Below are 19,855 nucleotides of genomic sequence, written 5' to 3'. Positions count from 1 at the left end.
TTAAAGCTGACATCACTAAGATAAATCTCTAAGTAACAAAATAAAATAGTGTGGAGCAGATGTGGAGAGTAGGCATTGTAGTTCCACTTAGAGGCTGGCCCATAAGAGTCTGGAAGTCTTCCTGACGTGGCTTTCCTGAAGTGCTCACTTCTTCACATCATCCGCTCTTGCACAGTAGCAGCAGTGAGCCCTACCCGCAGAAACAGAGATGGAACTGGTGCTACACAGATCCTATGGATCACCTGTTCTTCTTGGATTGAAAAGCTATCTTTATTTGTTGTAGAGACCATTTATAGACAATTTTCATTATTATGGACAGACTGTCTCACCGACATGTTCATCAATGAACTTAAAACAGTGCCTCTGTCCTCACCAAATAGTATCCTGAAATCTAACTCCAGACCATTTCTTGATTTAGGAAAAGACAAATTAATGGAGAAAACCAAGACGCCGACCAAGTATCCTAATATTACAAAATAAGTCTATTAATATTAAGTTAGCATTCTAGCAAAAGTCACCACTTCTGATTTCATAGGAAGTCATTTGTTAGAATGTCACTGCCTTCATGTGGCAAGTTCTGTGCTTTTAGCTGGAGACTACACAGATTAAATTTCTAACCTCAAGGAGCCAATTCTAAAACACAAGTCAGGCAAGTAAGCAAACATGTATCAAACAAAATGATTGAGTGCTGCAATAAAGTAGGTATCATGGGAGCAAGGAGAGGAACAGGGGAGAAAGAGGAGGAGAGGACAGAAGAGACTCTGGAGAACTGGCCTTAATCTAAGACCTGAAGGGTGTGAAGTCCATCAAGCAAAGCACAGCCAAAAGAGGGGACATAACAGAGGGGTATAATCCACACAGAGGAATTACCATATGCAGAAGTACTAAGTGAGAAATCCTCAAAAATGTCAGGAATACAAGTTACTTAAACTGTCTGGAGCATAGGGTAGACTCTAGGGAAAGTCCAGAAATGGAGCTTAAAAAAAAGAAAGATTATTACGCTAAGTGAAATAAGCCAGTCAAAGAAAGAAAAATACCATATGATCTCACTTATATGTGGAAACTAATGAGCAAAATAAACTGACAAACAAAACAGAAACAGAAGCATGGATACATGGAACAGATTGACAGCTGTCAGAGGGGAGGGAGGTTGGGGGACTGAATGAAAGATGAAGTGATTAACCAAAAAAATCATATATATATATAACACATAGATTCAGATAACAGTGTGGTGATAGCCAGAGGGAAAAGGGGTTGGGAGTAGGTGGAGGTGGGGCAGTGGACACATGATGCAGTGTGCAGATGATGTTTTGTTGAGTTGGACACTTGAAACCTATGATCTCCAATAAATTCACTTTTTAAAATAAATAAATAAATAATAAAATAAAATAAATGAGCACCTATAACACACAGACAAAAATGGGACAGGATCAGATTATAATGAGGGCCTTATCTAACATGATATAGATTAACTTGTACTCAATGGAGATTCTGAATATTTCCCAATTGAAAGAGACCTGAGGCCAGGCCAAAGGCCATATTTCAAAGAATACAATATAACTGATGTCCTCTGGACTTGTGCAATGCAGCAGCACAATTTCTAAGATAGCAGAATTCATTCATCAACGTATACCCAGTATCTAGCCCTGTGCTTGGCACATATAGGAACTAAAAAAAAATACTGAACAGTTAGATGTACCAACACAATTCTAAGGGCATAGCCAAGAGGACCTAACCAAGCCTCCTTCCTTACTAACTATAAGATCACAACTCTTGCACATTACAATAACTGGTAATTGCCACAGTTTTAATGGAACATGAGGGTCATTCACAATGGGCTGCACCAGAGACAAGAAAGGATTCAGGGAAATAAATTAAGATGCTTTCAAACTCAGCTACATGAAGCAGGTTATTCTCTTCTTACCAAAAACTGAAGAGAAAACAACCATGGGTTGTTAGCTCAAAAGTATTTATCAACTGACTCTAAGACAGTAGTGATAACTACAAATAACCTATTTTCATATCAAAAGGATCCATGAAATAAAAATTTATTTTAACTAAGGATTTTCTGGGTTATTCTAGTCTTTCAAGTAATTAAGTGCTCCATGCTCGGCTGGCATGGCTCAGTGGTTGAGCGTCAGCCTATAACCCAGGAGATCGAGGTTTGATTCCCAATCAATGACCCTCTCATCACTGATGTTTCTATCTCTCCCTCTCACTTCCTCTCTATGAAATCAATAAAGACATATTTTTAAAAAATAATAATTAAGTGCTCCAGGCACCAGTAGGCTACTTACCTGTAATACTTTACATTTTACTTACTAAACTAAATTATTATAATTGACATGTAAATAAGGATTCCATCTCTTATACTTGGGAAAATATAAGAAAAAAAGAATTTTTAAAGAGAAATTTTAGGAAATCATGGACAGAAATTAATTATAAATGAGCTTTAAAAACTAATGCCTTAAAAAGCTAAAGCATAATCTAGAGATGAATGAAAAATCTTCAGTTTATGAAGAACCAGTAACCTACCTTTTAAAGAAATCAATCCAAAGGCCATAGAAGTAAAATAAAATTTCAAGTCTTCTTTTTAAAGAAAAGATGTAGCCACATTTCACTATTCGGGATTTTTAAATGAAAATAAGGCACACAAAATGCTATTGAATACATATAATTAAACATGCTTTTTAATTTTATAATGTGGCCAAGGAGAGATATAATAGGTAACAGTAGCACAGAGAATGGGGGGGGGAGTGTTGCTGCACACACACACCCAGAGACACAGAGAGAAAGCAAAAGTACAATGTACACTAGAGATACATGAGATAAATATCTTGAATTTTTTAGGATGTTGTTACCAACGATGCAAAATCATGGTATTTTTGCTATGAAAAGCCTGAATATAACACCATCTCATTATTGCCCGCTGCTCCACTAAAAAAAATTAAAAAGCAACCTTCAATCACAACCCCCCCACACACGCTCTCTCCTCCGCCCTTCACATATACACGCACACATACACACACACACAACTTGTTTTGAATATATTAGATACTTCTAATAAAATAGTAAATTACCATTTACTGAGCCTCTTATCCTCATAATATTCAGCAAATGAAAAAACTAAAAAATGTTAAGTGACTTGACCCAAACTGCAGTGCCAGTAAATGATGAGACTGGAATTCAAAGTGATTTGTTGATAGCTCTGAAGCCTACATTTTAACCAATACACCATGCCCTCTCCCAGGACATCTTTAGCCACCACAATGTCTTTCTAAAGACTGGTATTTTGCCCAGCCAGGCGTGGCTCAGCAGTTGAGCATCGACCTAGGATCCAGGCGATCGGGGTCTGATTCCCGGTCAGGGCACATGCCCAGATTGCAGGCTCGGTCCCCAGTCGGGGGTGTGCAGGAGGCAGTTGACCAATGACTCTCTCATCATTGATGTTTCTCCCCCTCTCCCGTCCTCTCTCTGAAATCAATAAAGATATACATTTTTTTTAAAAAAAGACTGATATTTTTCTTACTGTTCTAGCCAAAGAATGATGTTTAGGTTCAGGCACTTTAAATTCCATGGAAAACATTAACAACTTATATAGTTCTTTTAAAATAATGAAGATTTTGCTAGCAGTAAGGAAGACAACTCTTAAGACTGAAAGTAGCCGAGTATCAACCCAGAATTATACAAAGTACCAATAGTTCCCCAAATTTATTACTTAGCCTTTTAATTATATTAGGTTCTTTGTGTGGTACAACCCTGGGGAGATGGGAGATTTTCATAAATACCTAGTTTCTTTCTCCATTATTCAGTGTGGAGTCACATTATATATGCATTTAATTACATTCATTCAACTATCTGTGCTGCAGGAGAAAAAAAAAAAGAGAGAAAAATGCTTTAAATAATGGTGGCAGGATGCCTGCCTTCCATCCTTGCACCAGAGTAAGCATGCAATGGAGAGGAAATGTGCTGTTCTTCAGCCAATCTAAAGACCTAATCACCTGTCCAATGGTATCCCACACAGCTGATTATGATCCACTTCACTAAAAGAGTAACCTGTTCTAAAAGATGGAGAAAAAACTGGCAGCTGGAATTGAAAAACAATATATCAGTTAACTATTTTTTCAAACTGGTGTCTTCCTAAAGGATTTTTTCAAGGGTAATTTTGACAAGATTTTTTCCTTAAGTGAGAATTTAGGCCCAAAGCCCCCAAAGAAAAGGTGATTTCACTTTACTCAGCTCTTTAGGTCAGGAAAAAAACCGGAACCAAACCACTTGTCAGTTATATCAAAGTAAGTTAATAACTAATGTATTTTTCAACCTGTTGCACAAAAATAGAAAAAGAAATAGAACAGGGATATGTATGTGGGAACTATTCCATGACTTATTTTTTAAAAACTAAAAATGTAATAGAAGTCTGTCAAGTAATCAAACGCAACCCTTAAAAGTTGATCTTCAGTAGGAAAAAATAAAACACAAACACATAGAGTTTTGAGATATGCCATTACTAGAGTACAAAATAAACGCAAAGGTGAAAAGAATACCTAACTAAAAGGAAGCTTCTAACCCCAGATACTTTTTTTATTTTTAAATATGTTTTTATTGATTTCAGAGAGAGGAAGGGAGAGACAGAGAGACAAAAACATAAATGAGTCATTGATTGGTGGCCTCCTGCACGCCCCTTCCTGGGGATCGAGCCCGAAACCCAGGCATGTGCTCTGACCAGGAATTGAACTGTGACCTCCTGGTTCAAAGGTTGACACTCAACCACTGAGCCATGCCGGCCAGGTCCCAGATACTTTAATAGTATCACTTACCTCTCCAGATATCAGTTTCCTTTTCTGTAAAAAGAAAGGACTAGTCTATGACCATTTAGCATTATTGTTTTCCAGTCTCATACCTCTTTATTTCAATGCCCAACTCACAAATTCCTTTGTGAAAAACTAAGAAAAACTAAATAGGAGTCAATTAATCTAGCTTGCTATCACTGAGGTAGAACTGTCTTTTATGTAACAGTTATAAATATTTTTATTTAAAGTTTCTGAGAAAGAGTCTACAGACATCAGCAAGTTCCACATTATATAATGAGGAAATTCTACTTTACACAGTTAACTCACTTTTCCCAGAAATTTAATTTCTCACCTAACTAGTATCTGACTATCAACAGATCATTTAAAAGCAAGATCCACAGGGAATAAGTGAAAGTCAACAAAAGAGAGGAATTTTGATTAAGAGATTAATTACACCTCAATTTACCCCATCTCACCCACAGACTTCAAACACAGGGTACTTCTTGCATTCTCAGTTCATACTAGTATTAGTGGCTTTGGTGATAGGAAACAGTAAAAAATACAGTTTCACCTGTACCTTGAAAGGAGCATGCCTCAGAAGAGCTCTGTTTCCATAGGTCTAATATGGCCTCTTTCTTTGGGGAGACAGCTTGTGATACATAAGTCCTTTTTTTAATTTGGCAGTCTTAAAGTTTGCTATTTGAGTTAATGTTTTACTATCTTAGACCTTGCAAAGGCCCCAATATGAGCCTCTGGGTCAAAGATGTTACTAGATTTGGTGTTGGTATAGTTCTCTCTGGAGAACTGTTCTATGAAAACTTCACCAATCTCCATCCTCAACTTTCCTCATTCTCAGACATTCGATTAACTTAACAGTTTTCCCTTTCCTTCATTCCACTTTTTTCCCTTCTTACTGATTACCATAAAATAATTTTTTAACCCATAACAGGGATCATTTTTTCCAATTACCATTTTTCATGACATCTCACATTACATCAATTTTTAATCTTACTAATACAAATGTTTTTAACTCATAACTTTTATAATTACTAATTACCATTAACTTCAGAACATTCTGCCTTATAAATACCACCTGTTTTTCTCGATTCAATATGCCAGAACCTTACACTTTTTTACCTAAATCTTGAAATATGTGCCCCAATTCTGATCCTCTCTTATTTCTTTACTCTCAAAATATGAAGATTATTACAAGTCAAGTCAGGCTCTAATAATTATTTCCTTGCCTCTTGCATGTTTCCGGGACAAGCCAGGTGAGTTAATTAGAACATGGTTTTGATGATTACAGATTTATGCTCTGCAGGCCCATTAATTTCACTTCACACGGACAAACTATGTTCCAAAACCAAAGACTAAAGCCCATCAGCTATATCTTGGATCCAGATTTAACCAGAGGAGCTATATGATGCATTCAGAATATCGCTGGAACAAACATTCTGATGATGTATCATATCAGGTAGATGTCAGACACTACATATCCTCCTTTAGCTTACCACTGTGCATTGTTTTAAGAATTTTAAGAGTGGTGTCTTTAATAAGCGATAAGCTGGTATGCTAACTCCTAATCAACTTATGATCCCTTCACAAGGTCTCCCCCTTAGTACTTATATAGTTAGTTTAGGTTACCAAGTATACTCATGAACAGAATCCAACTTTAGATAAACCAAGTAATCAAGATCATTTTGAAATTCTATTTCTGTCTTCCATGATTTTAAAAATTACAACCACCTTGTTGTCATTTCCAGCTTAAAGTTTTTATTTTCACCATCACCCAGGCCATTGGGAAAAAATACAGGATAAAGACAAAGTTTCACAGGATGCCCCCATATCACTGATCATAGCCCATCTCCTAGAACTGCTATTAATCTTAGGAATAAAGTATATTCACATTTTAAAACCTTTTATTCACAGTAGTTGCAAAACCACCATGCTATATAAGCACAGCTTGATTCAGTAAATGGAATGGAAGAGTGAAAGGAACTATTTATTATGTGACAGGAAGAGTGTTACTTTCTTTACATATGTCCTCAGCTAATCCTCAAAACTCTGAGGTATTAGTATTCTTTGCTAACTAAAAAAAAAAAAGGAAGAAGAAAAACAGAGAAGTTAAGCAACTTACAATATAAGGGGCTTGAAGACAGCCAGAATCCTAGCTCTCTGTTACTGTATGTGACCAGAGGTTTCTATTTCTAGGTTTACCAGGTTAACTGTATGTGACTGGGCAACTTAACATCTCAGAACCTGAGTTTCCTCATCTGTAAAATGGGGTTTAAGTGAGACACTTCATGTCAAGTGTTTAGTTCAAAACCTAAAATACAGTAAGCTTACTCAATAACTATTAATACTGGTCAAAGTCAAACAACTAGTTAAGAAAGTCACAAATCAAAATCAGGTCTGATTCCCAAGTCCATGCTTTTTCTACTACAAAATGCTATAGCTGCCAACAGACAGTTATTATCCACATAAGAATTCATTCCTGAAACATGACATAGATGGGAAACTGATGTTACCTAAACGGGATAATTATTAAGGGCTAACTAAACCAACAGAAGTATTTTAGTTCTAATATCTAATAAGCAGAACCAAGTAGAAAACTCATCAGAAGATACTGTTTAGACATTCAGATTTTGCTCTGACTACTATAAAATTATTCTCCTATGTAAAACTTACCTTATTTATCTCAAACCAATTGTAAATTAAAAATTTAATTACCAGAGGTACCCCAAATAAAGCTTCCTGGTTGGCTTGGACAAAGAAATCAGCCCTCCTACTACATAATTTGAACAACTTTATTTTAAAAATAAACTGCTACTTAATATTGTTATTTATTTATAACTGTACTACTTATAAATTGAGACAACCAGTGTCATCACTTTTCCTACCCAATCCCCTGACCCCACACAAGCTTTGTTGTAACAATGTTAAAAACCTCACTTAATCTAAAGGTGGATAATGCAAAACCAAGGGCAGTAGCAAAAGTAAATTTCCATAATAATTATTAATAGGCTTACTATTTCAACCAGCTACACCAGTCAGGGCTCAATAGGTTTACTATTTCAAACAACTTCCAGGAACAGATTTGCCCTTAAAAAGGGTTGCTAAACCAGAATGGGATGCCTGCATACATTTATTTTGGCAACTGTAGCGTATTCAGCAAGACAACAAGCTTCCTGAGAAAAGGATGCCACTTATATTCCAGTGAAACAAAATTAATACATGTGCCTTGGTAAATGGGCTGCATTCTAACCAAGGGTAGAACATTTTAACTATGTAATCACGTTTCAAAAGACAATCAAATCAGAACACCTTCACTTTAGCAACAAAGCTTTTAGAAGATAGTATTCATTTTGCAATAATATTTAACGTTTCTGCATTTCAAAATTCTAACTTCTGACTCATAGATCTAAAATAGTCATTACATACACAAATGTTCTACTCATTTAGTTCAGAAACATGTGTAGGAAACATTGGTTTCTGTTTCTAGGTTTACGACTCCATACCCATTCATTTTTCACTAATATAACCACTAAATATAGCTCTAAGACACGATGATTAAAAGTAGTTAATTATGTGAGTGATTCATACCTCCTATGTCCAGACACCAAGATCCACAGATGTTTCTGTCAGAGCTATGGGAAGAGGAAACAATAAACACCTGTCACAAAAGCTTTACAAACCGGGAAGCCACTGTCAATTCCCAACCCGATTCATTGGTCAGCACCCCCCACTCCTCCAAAAGAGGTCTAGAGCCTAACTTTGTGAAGGGAATGGGGAGAAGGAAAGGCTATAGAGTAGCCACCTAAGTACTGGTGGAAAGGGCCCTGGTTTTTCTAATCCTCACTGTGAGAGTCAAAGCGATAGTCAAAAGTCATTTTTTTCCTCTCTGGGCCTCACTTGGCTTACCTGGAAAATGCGGTGATTAGCAAGGAGCTTTACTATTTACTACCCCGTGGCTAAGGGCCAACTCAAGATCCCTTCAGTCAGCGCCCGCATACCCCGATCCGGTGTCCTGCCAGTCCCCCTACCTTCGGCCACACCGTCTCCCGGACTTCCGAAAAGGGCTGGAGCACCACCCCACTCCCGTGCCCAGCACGGACTCGCCCTCCCCGCGAGCGGCGCGTCCAGACCAGGCCTCCACATCCACAACGTGGATCCCTCCTCCCCTCACCTGTCCCAGGCAGGCGTTCCGCCGTCTTAGAGATCTCCTCCCGACTCCACACCCACCTTCCCCGAGAAGTGATGCCCAATTCCGGCCCGAGGACGCTGACCACAAGCTCACCTGGTACCCGCCGCCCCCGACAATACCATTCGCCTCCTCCAACCTCCCCATCACCACCACCCGCCCGCTCCGCGCCCCGCTCGCTCTGCCCTCCGGCGCCCAGAGAAAGCCCGGGCCACTCACCGGCCGCCGCAGCGCCGTCTCCTCGGCGGCCTCCCGGCCGGAACAGCCCAATGGCCACCGGAGCCGGAGCCGGGGCCCGGGCCGGGCCCGCCGCTGTCGCCGCCGCCGCGCCGCCTCGCCTCAGCCCAGCCCCATCGCCCTCGGCCGGCGCCGGCGGCCGCGGGTCGCTCGGGCTCGAGACGCCGCCGCCGCCGCCGCGCGCTGCGGCCCGGGGTGAGGGGAGCGAGGCGCCGCGGCGGGGGCCCGGCCGCGCCGGGCTCAGGGACGTCCGCGCTGTCCTCCTCCGCGCCCGCGGCGGCGGCGTGCAGCCGGGACGGAGCGAGAACAAGAGAGGGCGGCAGGGCGACGCGGCAGGGGAGGGGGGCGGTCTGCGCTTGGAAACGGCCTCCCGCCGCCGGCGACGTAGCGATCCCCCCCTCCCCTCCGCGGCGGCGCTCGGATCACGCTGCGGGGAGAGCCTGCGGGCGGGCGCGCGGGCGGGCGGGGGAGCGCGCGGAGAGCTCGGGACTCCCGCGCCGGATGTGAGGTCACGTGATTGACTCACCCAGCGCCGAAGGCAGGGGCGCAGAGGGGACTATGGGAGGGGCGGGGCCAACGGCGGTGGGAGGGGCCGTGGGCAAGCCCCGCCCATCCTTCGCCTTTTTAGCGCCCGGAGCGTACTAGGAAGACGGCGTAGGGGAGGCAACGCCCACGGAGCCCGGGGTCTGAGGGGGCCACTGGTAAAGGCGGGCTATGGGGGGCGGGGGCGAGAGGAGGTGCAGTTTGCCACCTGGCCATGCAAAGACGAGATCAGAGTCCAAATCCTCGCTTTATGAACAGGGAAACTGAGGCCCAGGGAGGGACCTAGGCTTACTTGACTTGCCCGGAGTCAAGGTCGCGGAGGAAGCTCGTGCTGACTGATGGAGGGGAGACCAGCTGGCTCTCCAGGTCCCTTTCATTCCTGAACAGCACTCCCTGCCCTCCAGAAGCTAACAAAACACTCCTGCACCCGCGTGGGAGAGCCGGGGGGCGCGCCCCGGCCCCGGGCGGCAGGCGCACCCCGAGAGCTCCCACGCGCCCGCCACGCCGTCTGCGGCGGGAAGCAGTCCCTTCCGACAGCGCAGGATGCGTCCTAAATGCTTCCCTCCGCAGAGGATTTATCTCCCGGCAGGGCCCCGGCCGGATGTACAAATCTCGAGTTTGGTTTCGCGGAGTCCCCTCCGCGAGGCGAGCGCGTGTCGGCCGTCGCCCCGCGCTGAGTCCACGCGGCCCGCGCCCGAGGCCGGCCCGCGGCGGTGTTTTGCTCCACCTGCCGCTAACCACACTCCTAGCAGGGCGAGCACCGGAAAGGGGAGGGACGCCCCGGCCCACCGCCTGGAACATTTCCCTGGAGGCGGGGAGCGCTCGGGCTCGGGTTCGGGACACCCCTTCTCTGGGGCAGCACACCGCCCCTGAGCCCAACAGCGCCGCTGTGGGCCCCCCGGGGCCAGAGCTGGACGGTGCCGCGCGAGGCGGGCGGCGTGGACAGCACCTGGGCTGGAACGGGTCCGCACCTCTCCCAGCACCTGGGCGCAGTCTCACCGAGTGTTTGCTTGCTTGCTTGCTCGTTTGTTTCAAATCTCACAGGTGTTCAAATGATTAAATGGGATAGGGCACGTGGAAGTGCTGGGCAAACAGTGAGGATTTGTCTCCGTGGAGTCCAACCCTTAAAGCCGCCTCCTCCACCTCTCCCAGGTCCTTGGCTCCTGGCTGTTTCCCCTCAGCCTTTAAACAAGCTCAAGTCTCTCTCTCGAGTCCTACAAACAAAACTACCCAGCCAGCCCTCCCCTCCCCTCGAAGCGCCCTCTCCAGTTAGCTTCCAGCCAGTGGTCTACCCTGGCCGTCTCCACCTCTTCGTTTATCAGCACTTGGCAATCTAGCCTCCCAATTCTCACATCTCTGTAAGTAAGGCCTCTTCCTCCTTTAGGTGACATCCTTAAGTGACTAAGTGACGCCCATTGGGAATCTGCGCACCTTAAATGCAAGTCTCCACTTTACGCCCATAGCTCTTCTCACTCCACTCTCAGGGGATCCCCTCCAACCTCGTGGTTTCAACTACCAAATCTCCAGACCAGATCTCTTCCACCAATGTTAGACCCAAATATCCAAGCACCTGCGAGGCGGTTCTATCTGGATATCACAGGCACACCCCACACTCAGCGTGTCCGAAACTGAACTTGTCCTGTACCTCCACAACCGCCCCTCCCTCAGCTGCTGGCACCACCATCTATAGTCCTCAGAATTAGAAAGCTGGAAGTGAGTGAGTCATCCTTGATTCAGCTCTTTGCCTTACCTGATCACCCAGTCCTATCCAGTCCACCTCCTTGATAAGCTCTGAACCCCGACCCCCATTCCCCCTGGCGTGCCTTCCGGCCACCCTTCCCATCCTGACCTGTTGCAGCAGCCTCCTAACCACCCCCTTCAGACGGGCCCATTCTCCACTCAGCCTCCAGAATGAGCTCTGAAATGCACTCCTCTTTAAAATCCAGCAGAGGCTCCCCTGGCTTCTGGCTGCGTGTGTACATCCAGGGAACCCAGCATCAATCTGTCAGTGCACTCCTGATTCTAAAGGACCAGGGCGAGCCCCAGACTTCAAGAGGCAGCCAAAAGCCCAAGAGTAAGGCAACACGCACCCAGGCAAGGGGAAACTATAGGAGGAAAAAGAGCCATTGAATATTTTCAAAAGTTCCCTGCTACAGATGTTTTGGGTATGGAAAGAAGAGAATTTGGATGCAGATGGGAGGAGATGCTGAGTCACCGGGAAAGGCTTGAGCATGTTTATAGGCTGCTGGAAAAGACTGAGCCAGAAAAGGAGAGAGAGGGAGAGTGGGGCAAGCCCTGAGAAGTTCTGGAAGGCTTATTGATTCCCCGCACATGATGATTCTGGGCTGGGCTGCTGTTCGTGCTGGGTCCAGCCCTTTCCTCCTCCGATCCTACTCACTCTTTAAGACAAAGCCCATGATCACAACCCTCCCAGTTAATAGATAGCAAATAAGCAACAGCCTTCCCCGTACGTTCTAACTCTACTTTCCACAAAGGCTATTTCAACCTCCTTCATCCTCAAAACCCCCATCCTTGTATGACTTCCCCTCCACCATCATCACTTTACCTCCTATTTCTCTGGGGGGAAAAACAAAACAAAACCCTACCATCAAGAGGGACCACCAAATAATATACATATTCCCCCACACCTGCATCCAGTATTTCTCGCTCCCTGCAGGTTTTGCAGAGGACCAGTGCCTCCTTCTGGGAGAGCGCTAACCCTTCACAAGGACCTCCTGTAGGTCACTGCTGTTCCCAAGGCTGGTGGACGCTTTTCAGGCCTTATCTTGCTAGCCCTCTCAGCAGCATCTAGCTCCCATTCTCGACACACTTTTCTGTTCGTTTGATAACTCTCTCTTGGAATTCTCCCTCCTTTTTATTACCCCTTCTCAACTTACCTTGGGTGCTTCCTCTGTCCTCTACATGAAGCTATTCCTCAGTTTTATTATTTTGTTTTTTAAATTTGTCATCTATAAATCTACAAGAGTTGTGGATGGGCTTTAGGGGGTCTATAAATTCCTTAAACTTGAATGCAAATACTTTTAAAGGAAGAAATACAGCTTTCGTCAGCTTCACAAAGGTGTCTGGAACCCCCCCCAAGAAAAAGGTTAAGAGCACCGATTCACATGCACTCTGCCCCAGCTGACCTCATCTACCATGGTTGTAGCTAACAGCTGTGTGGACATTAATAACTCTCCACCGCATACCCACAGCTCTCTCTTTGCAGTCCCGGGCCATAGCTCCCTCTCACCTTCACGTGATGCTTCACTGGTATTTCATAAATTCACTTATCCAAAACTCAGCTCTTGCTCTGCTTCTCCAGACCAGCTCCTTCGACAGGCTTTTCAACCTTTGCAAAACACACTGCAACCCACCCAGCTGCTCAAGCCAGAAATCTGGGAGCCATTCTTCCCAATCCAATACCTGGAACGGCTGCCTTAGCCCCAACTCATTTCCCCACTTTCACCCTTCCCCCCTTCCAACCCATCTCCCATGGCAGCCAGAGTGTATTACTGAGTGCGACTTGGAGTACAGCTCTTGATTAAGGCTTTCGATCGCTTCCCATTTCACTGAGAATAAAATGTGAACTTCTTTGACCTAGAAGGTCCAGTGTTGGATGTGGCCTGCCCACTCTCCCCCTTCATGGGTACTCCTCCACCTTCACCCCCCTCCCACTCCCTATCTCACCTCATTCCCACCACAGTCAGGCCTTCTTTCAGTTCCTCAAACACGGCAAGCTCTTTCCTGCCTCAGGACTTCTGAGAGAACCTTCTTTCTCTTCCCTTTTTCATTGCCTGGCTAACTTTTACAAGTTTCAGCTCTTGGCTTAAATGAGTGTACCCCAGTTCTTGGGAAAAGTCCTTCCCCAGACCTTCATTTTTTATTTTCTGATGACTTCCACTTATTGTCTTTATAACAGTGATCACAGTTTTAACTACCTGCGAGTTTATGTATGCATTCAACACCTGTCTCTCCCATCAGACTTCAAGCTCTGTAAAGATGAGGACCAGCTGCAGCTCCAGATTTTTTTCTAGGTGGGGCTTAAAAGTGGTAATCTTTCTGGAAGACGAAATAAGTGTTTGTCTTGAGGCTGTATTTGCATGGCGCTTTATTAATATTTTAAGAAGTATCAGTTGTGCATTTCATAAATGGAGGAAGGATTTTTGGAATTACGGGGAAGGGACACATAAAGGATCCCGTCTCCCCCCAAGCCACCTCTTATTGCTGCTACTGGCAGATACTGAGTTGGTTTGACTTATTACTATAGACCCAGCACTAGAATGCTGGGCATGTGGTTGACTCTCCAATGTCTGTAGTCTGATGAGTGAATAAATGAATTAATAAATTTACATTCTCAAACGTCATCTCCTTCAAATACTTTCCCTGACTCCCAGGCTAAGAATCCCTCTTCTGCGTGTCTTTTTCACTTCATTTACAACCTTGAATAAGTAGTGTCTGTTTATTGATACTGTTTAGTGTCTGTGCCTTCCATTAGTCTATGTCACAGTCATGGTTTTTATTCGACAGTTCTGAATATTTTATGTCATTTGATCATCATAACATTGCCAATACTAAAAGTAGCAGTTACTATTATCTGTATTTTTTATAGATGAGTAAACTTTACAGGCATTAAATCATTAAATCTTTAGAGTAATCCTAGGAAGTAGGTACTATTATCTCTATATTTACAGATGAAACTGAGGAAAGCTTAAAATTCCATATTATGGAATAGAAAAAGATGTTAAATAACTCATTTAAGGTCACAGAGCTAATGAACAACAGCACAGCCAAGATTCAACCCAGGCAACTTGGCTACAGGCCAGATTCTTCAGCAATATGACCAAATGAAGCCATAGGGATTGATCTTCGGGATCCAAACTCTGAATTATCTGTTTAAGCACCCAGAGACTGAGCTGCTCATGAGCAAGGACCTAACTCACACAGCTCTGGGTCCTCGGCCCCTAGCAGAGGACCTAGTACATGATGGTACTCAATAATAACTACGCCAAGTAAGTAAACAACAAGTTATTATTGATTTTCACAACTACTGTGTCAGACTAGCAACGGAATGGTTATGATTCCTACTTACAGAGACGAAAAGGGAGGTTCACAACTTCACAAGAGGAAGTGGCTCAAACTGTCCTTTTGACAGACTCCAGCCCTCTTTTGTATTTCCTCTGCTGCTTCCATAAAAGGTTAGAGGACCCGTGTTCAGAATTGGAAGACTTCACCTTAAGAAAAGCTTAAAAAAAAATCACAGCACTCACTGTCTTTCCTAGAAAAAGTAGCCATTAAAAGTATTTTATTATGATGTTTGTCTAACAAGCTCTTTCCTTTAGCTCCTCCTAAACCATTCTGTCCCTATTTAGCTTGAACTCCATGCAGGTGTCTTCTCTGTCTCTCTCTCTGTCTCTCTCTCTCTGTCTCTCTCTCTCTCTCTCTCTCTCTGTCTCTCTCTCTCTCTCTCTCTCTCTCTCTCTCTCGTTTCTCGCTCCACCCCTCCCCAGTGTGTGTGTGTGTGTGTGTGTGTGTGTGGTGTGTGCTGGAACAGGAACAGGGGGCAAAGCTGTGAGTCAGATGGCTGGAAATCAGAGTCCAGGGGCACCACTGAGTAGTTTCTGTTGCTAAGCAATGTAATCTTTTTTTTTTTCCCTGGCTCTTCAACAAAGCAATAGCTGGGGCCCAGCATTCTTCTCAGGCTGTGGTGCCCTAGGATATGGTGTGTCACTGAATATTGTTTACCAACTCTCTATTTAGGACATAGGGCCCCTCCTAGAGGAGTGCTCGCTGTTGGCGAATAGCCAGTCATGTGCTAGTAAACTGGTTTTCCAAGACCAAAAAAGCCATGATTTTTAGCATGTGCCAATTTCGTAGTAGTATAAATACTCCCCCTGCAGCCAATTTCAAGTACTAACAGTTTAAGCTGCTCACAAAATTCCTGAAAATTTAGCATTCTATTCTAATAAGCTGACACAATCTGGCTCCAGCACATTGATGCTGTAGTAACTCCTCATGTGGATGGGGAAAGAACAAATACAAGTAACCCTTTAACTGATGGTTTCAGGGGCAAAGCCTGACTCATAGGCTGTTACAGGGAATTTCATAATGTTTGATGCAATAATTTCACCTATGAGTAAAGAGCAATTGTACTAGAGACAGGAAAATGAGGTTCAAAACTTAGCCTTCTTAGAAGTAATGTATTTATTTCTTTGAACCTCAATTTTAATAGGAATTATATTACCCACCTCACAAAATGGTTGATTATCTAACAAACACATATAGAACTTACTATCTGCTAGGAATGTGACAGGCCAGTAAGCCAGGATTAATGGAAAAAGGGAAAAAGGAAACTGAGACAGATAGCTAAACAAATTGCAGAGCAATTTACAGCCAGATACCTCCCTAGAGAAAGCAGTTGTATTTCAGCTCCAGGCCTAGAAAAGCAGCAAGACCAGGTGGGAGACACTAGGACCAGCTGTAGTGACTAACGACCCCCTGCTCTGACACTGACCAATCAGTAGAGACCTCGACCCTGGAGGAGCACACCTAGAAAACTGACTCATATTCTTCTGAAACCCTCCCCTGAGACCTCCCCTAAGATTCCTAACTGCCTTCGAGAAAGAATTAAAGCCTCAAGACAAAGGACCTAGCACTGCTCCCTCTCTTCTTCCCCACTTCTTCCCCTACAGGCATGCGTCTCCTAAACTCTAAGAGTCCCCACATGACTTGCGACCAGGGGAGCAATGGGCAGCAGCAGCTCATCCCAGCCTAATCCTCTGAACCTGTCCCAGGGCCCCCTCTTCCCAGAGAGCTAAGGCAGCCCAGCCTAGGCTCTCCTGTTGCTTCTTCTATGCTAAGTCCTTTCTTGTTTCACTGTCCCCAGCTTTAATAAACATTTCTCATAGTCGTCCAGACTCGTACTGTGAAATTTTTTCTGCACGAAGAACCCACACACACGCTAGATCAGCCCTAGGCAGACCCCCTCAGGGCCTGATCCCCTTTCCAGCAACAGGAACTACTGAGTATTTTACAAATTTACTTATTTAATCTTTATAACAACATTGTGGGTAAGTACTACAGTGGTACCTTGGTTTTCAAATGTCTCTGTTGACGAACATTTTGGGTTACGAACACCGTAAACCCGGCAGTAAATGCTTCGGTTTTTGAACTCGCCTCGGAAGTCGAACATGCCGCTTGGCTTCCGCTGAGGGCAAGATCCTGAGGCCTCGCTGTTGGCTGTTGATCCCTCAGTTTTTGAACGTTTCAGAATTCGAACGGTCTTCCAGAATGGATTACATTCGAAAACCGAGGTACCACTGTATTATCAATTTAGAGATGAAAAGACCAAAGCACAGAGAAATTAACTAAGTTCTCTAAGGTCACACAACTAGCAAACAACAGAGTCAGTCTTTGAGCCTGATCCAGAGCCCATGCTTTTACCCTCTAGGGTCCCTAGTCAAAGCCAGTCACCTATTTTCATAGAGTTTTATTAGAACACAGCCATGTTCATCATTTACATATTGCCATTGCTGCTTTTGTGTTACAGCAGCAAAGTTGAGTAGTTGGGATAGAGACCATATGACCTACAAAGCCCAAAGTATTTGCTGTTTGGCCCTTTACAGAAAAAGTTGGCTGACCCCTGCTCTTTGGTGTCCTGCCTGTTTGTATGAGGTAAGACAATAATTATTAGGAGCCTAATAGTCCCCACACTCAAGCTGGCTCTGAAGTTGCATTTTGGGCCAATAATACCAGTGAAAAATAATGTCAAGATTGTAACTCTACCCTAACATTTGTACTATAACAATTGTGTCAGTGAAATAGCATTCAGGTATAAACTTCAGTTACAAATGATCCATGAAAATATTAATAGAAGCATATGTTTGACTTTATGGGATCCCAACATCTGAGGGTTGGAATTAAGCCAGAGATGGTTCATCCCAACCTTGACTCTTCACTTGGGGATACTGTATTGGGTTTCTGAAGTTAATGCTAGAACTCCCTCATGATCATTCCTGGAGTCCTGTGAGATGATTCCCCCATATCAACATGGGGTTTTGCACAGCAGAGCAAAGGTGCCTCTTTTGTGGGGTCAGGTAGCAGGCTCACGTCTCCAACCTGTCATTCTGGCTCCCAGGCTGCTTCAGCGTGTGGCTATTTCAGATACCAAGCAGAGAAGTCCTCCAAGTCTTTCACTCACTGGCCTCCTGTATCGTCGTTAAAACTTTCCCTGACCTTTGCAGCTACTTCCTATAAGCCTCTCAGAGACTACCAGTCACTTGTGACCTATTTTCAGATCTGGCAGTTCTGGCATCTAGAGCCAACGAGGAACAAACCCAGCTGCAGGTGGTTGAATGTTTCCTTTGCGCTCCTGTCAGCAAAAAGGAATTGCTCGGTGACATGGCTGTAGGTCTGACAGGCTCCTGGTTGCCTCACTCAGGCTGGTAGATTTTCCCTGCACTATGAACCACAGGGCAATATCTCAAGATCACCAGAAGGCTGTTTATCTTCTATTTGCTAAAGACAGTTGCTTCCCTATGGTAATAAAGAAAAAGAACCCATTTCTTCTTCTCTGTGTCTTTTTTCTTCTCAAAGCAAAGATGCCTCGTCAGAATTGGTAAATTAAGGCAATCCTGATTGCCCTCCCATGCAGAAGTTTCGCTGCCGAAGAATTCCTTTCATAAACATTTCAAAAGTGAGTTGATCCAAAACATACCTCCGTCATGAGGTTACCTGTAATGTAATCCAGTCTGGGAAGCAGAGTCCAAACAGCTTGAGGTTCTGCAAGTCCCCTGAGGGCTGCAGGCAGAAAGTGAAATAGGACAAAGTTTCGAGACGGAGACCCCAGAAACATCTTGCTAGTCCCGTGATTTCTTTGTCACTAAACTCCTTAAATACACTTAAATGGCTGATATCACCAGCAAAGACAACCAAAGTGAAACCTCTTGGGGCTTTACTAGAGGCTTGCTTCCCTTATGATCTCTTACGATTATGTGATTTTTAGGGTATCTTTAAATAAATTTATAAAACTTAGTTTTATTTTTAAATAATAATAAATTTAAATAAATCTAAGGATCTCAAATATTCCTTCAAAGGTTACCTAATAGCTTTCTGGGGTTCCTGAAATACTTGATTTTATCTTTCCATTAGAAATCATGTGTTCCTACAAATAAAAATCATGCCCAGCTCCACCCTCCTCCATATCAATTCAAATACTCACAGAAATAATTACAAGCTCCAAGAGAAAAAATAGTCATGTTCTACTTTTTATTACCCCATAACATGTGGCCGCAGCAGTAGGCGGTCAATAGCTGTTATTATTGATACATGACCTCCATGAAGTGAGGAACTTTCTTGGTGTTGTTTATCCCTATAACCCCAGTGACTAGAACAATAAGCACCAGGTAGCAGCCACTCAATAAATATTAAATAAATGAGCCTATAGCTTTAATAAATTTAAGAGAAAACAGTTTAACATTCTTAACTTTTTTTTTCTTTTCAGTAAATTTGGCCCTCTTTGCAAGAGTAAGGGAACAACCAGAGAAGTAGAATCAGTAGAAGATAGGCAGATAGATGATAGATGAGAGGTGGGGGGGAGATTTATTGTAAGGGATTGGCCTATATCAGCAATTTTCAATACCTGGTGTGCTGCAAGAATTTTTAAAACATGCAATACCTGACGACTTAGTCGGGGGCACTGACCTCTTTTCCCTTGGATTGCCAAATAAAAAATTGACAATAGCCAACACAACAATAGCTGTCTGGTGTGAATGCCCTGTCTTGAACTGTAATTATATAGGTCATATAATAGAGTTGCATTTTATTGATCACATCACATAATAAGGTTGCATCTGATTGGTTAATTTTTTGTACTAGAAATTTTTATATACAAGTATAGGTACCTGATTTTATTAAAAGTCACTTTGGAGCAAAAAGGAAGGGTAGGTAATTACTATTATTTTTATTTTTATTTTTTGTAAATCAATCAAAATTATACCTTTTTTGTCAGATCAGCAAAAAATGTAATATATTTTTTGGCGTGCCACAGAGTTTTAATAATTACTTTATGTGTGTCATGAGATGAAAA

General features: G+C 43.4%; 1 protein-coding gene across 5 annotated transcripts in view; it reads right to left on the bottom strand.

The window, feature by feature from the left end:
• Nucleotides 1–9,291, bottom strand: part of ATP13A3 (ATPase 13A3) — a 78,583-nt gene extending 69,292 nt beyond the window's left edge. For 4 of the 5 annotated variants that reach the window (XM_087818235.1, XM_087818238.1, XM_087818237.1 and 1 more), the window contains exons 1-2: nt 9,211–9,291; nt 8,394–8,437 (exon numbers count right to left, since the gene is read on the bottom strand). The gene's annotated coding sequence lies outside the window, so the exon portion shown is untranslated. The remainder of the gene's footprint in view (nt 1–8,393; nt 8,438–9,210) is intronic. The other variant, XM_087818236.1, reaches the window with a different exon arrangement.
• Nucleotides 9,292–19,855: the final 10,564 nt, after the last annotated feature.

Source organism: Miniopterus natalensis, chromosome 6, assembly GCF_054644295.1.
Source record: "Miniopterus natalensis isolate mMinNat1 chromosome 6, mMinNat1.hap1, whole genome shotgun sequence".
Classification (NCBI taxonomy): domain Eukaryota; kingdom Metazoa; phylum Chordata; class Mammalia; order Chiroptera; family Miniopteridae; genus Miniopterus; species Miniopterus natalensis.
The sequence above is the reverse complement of the archived record's forward strand: the minus strand, read 5'-3'. Positions and strand labels throughout refer to the sequence as shown.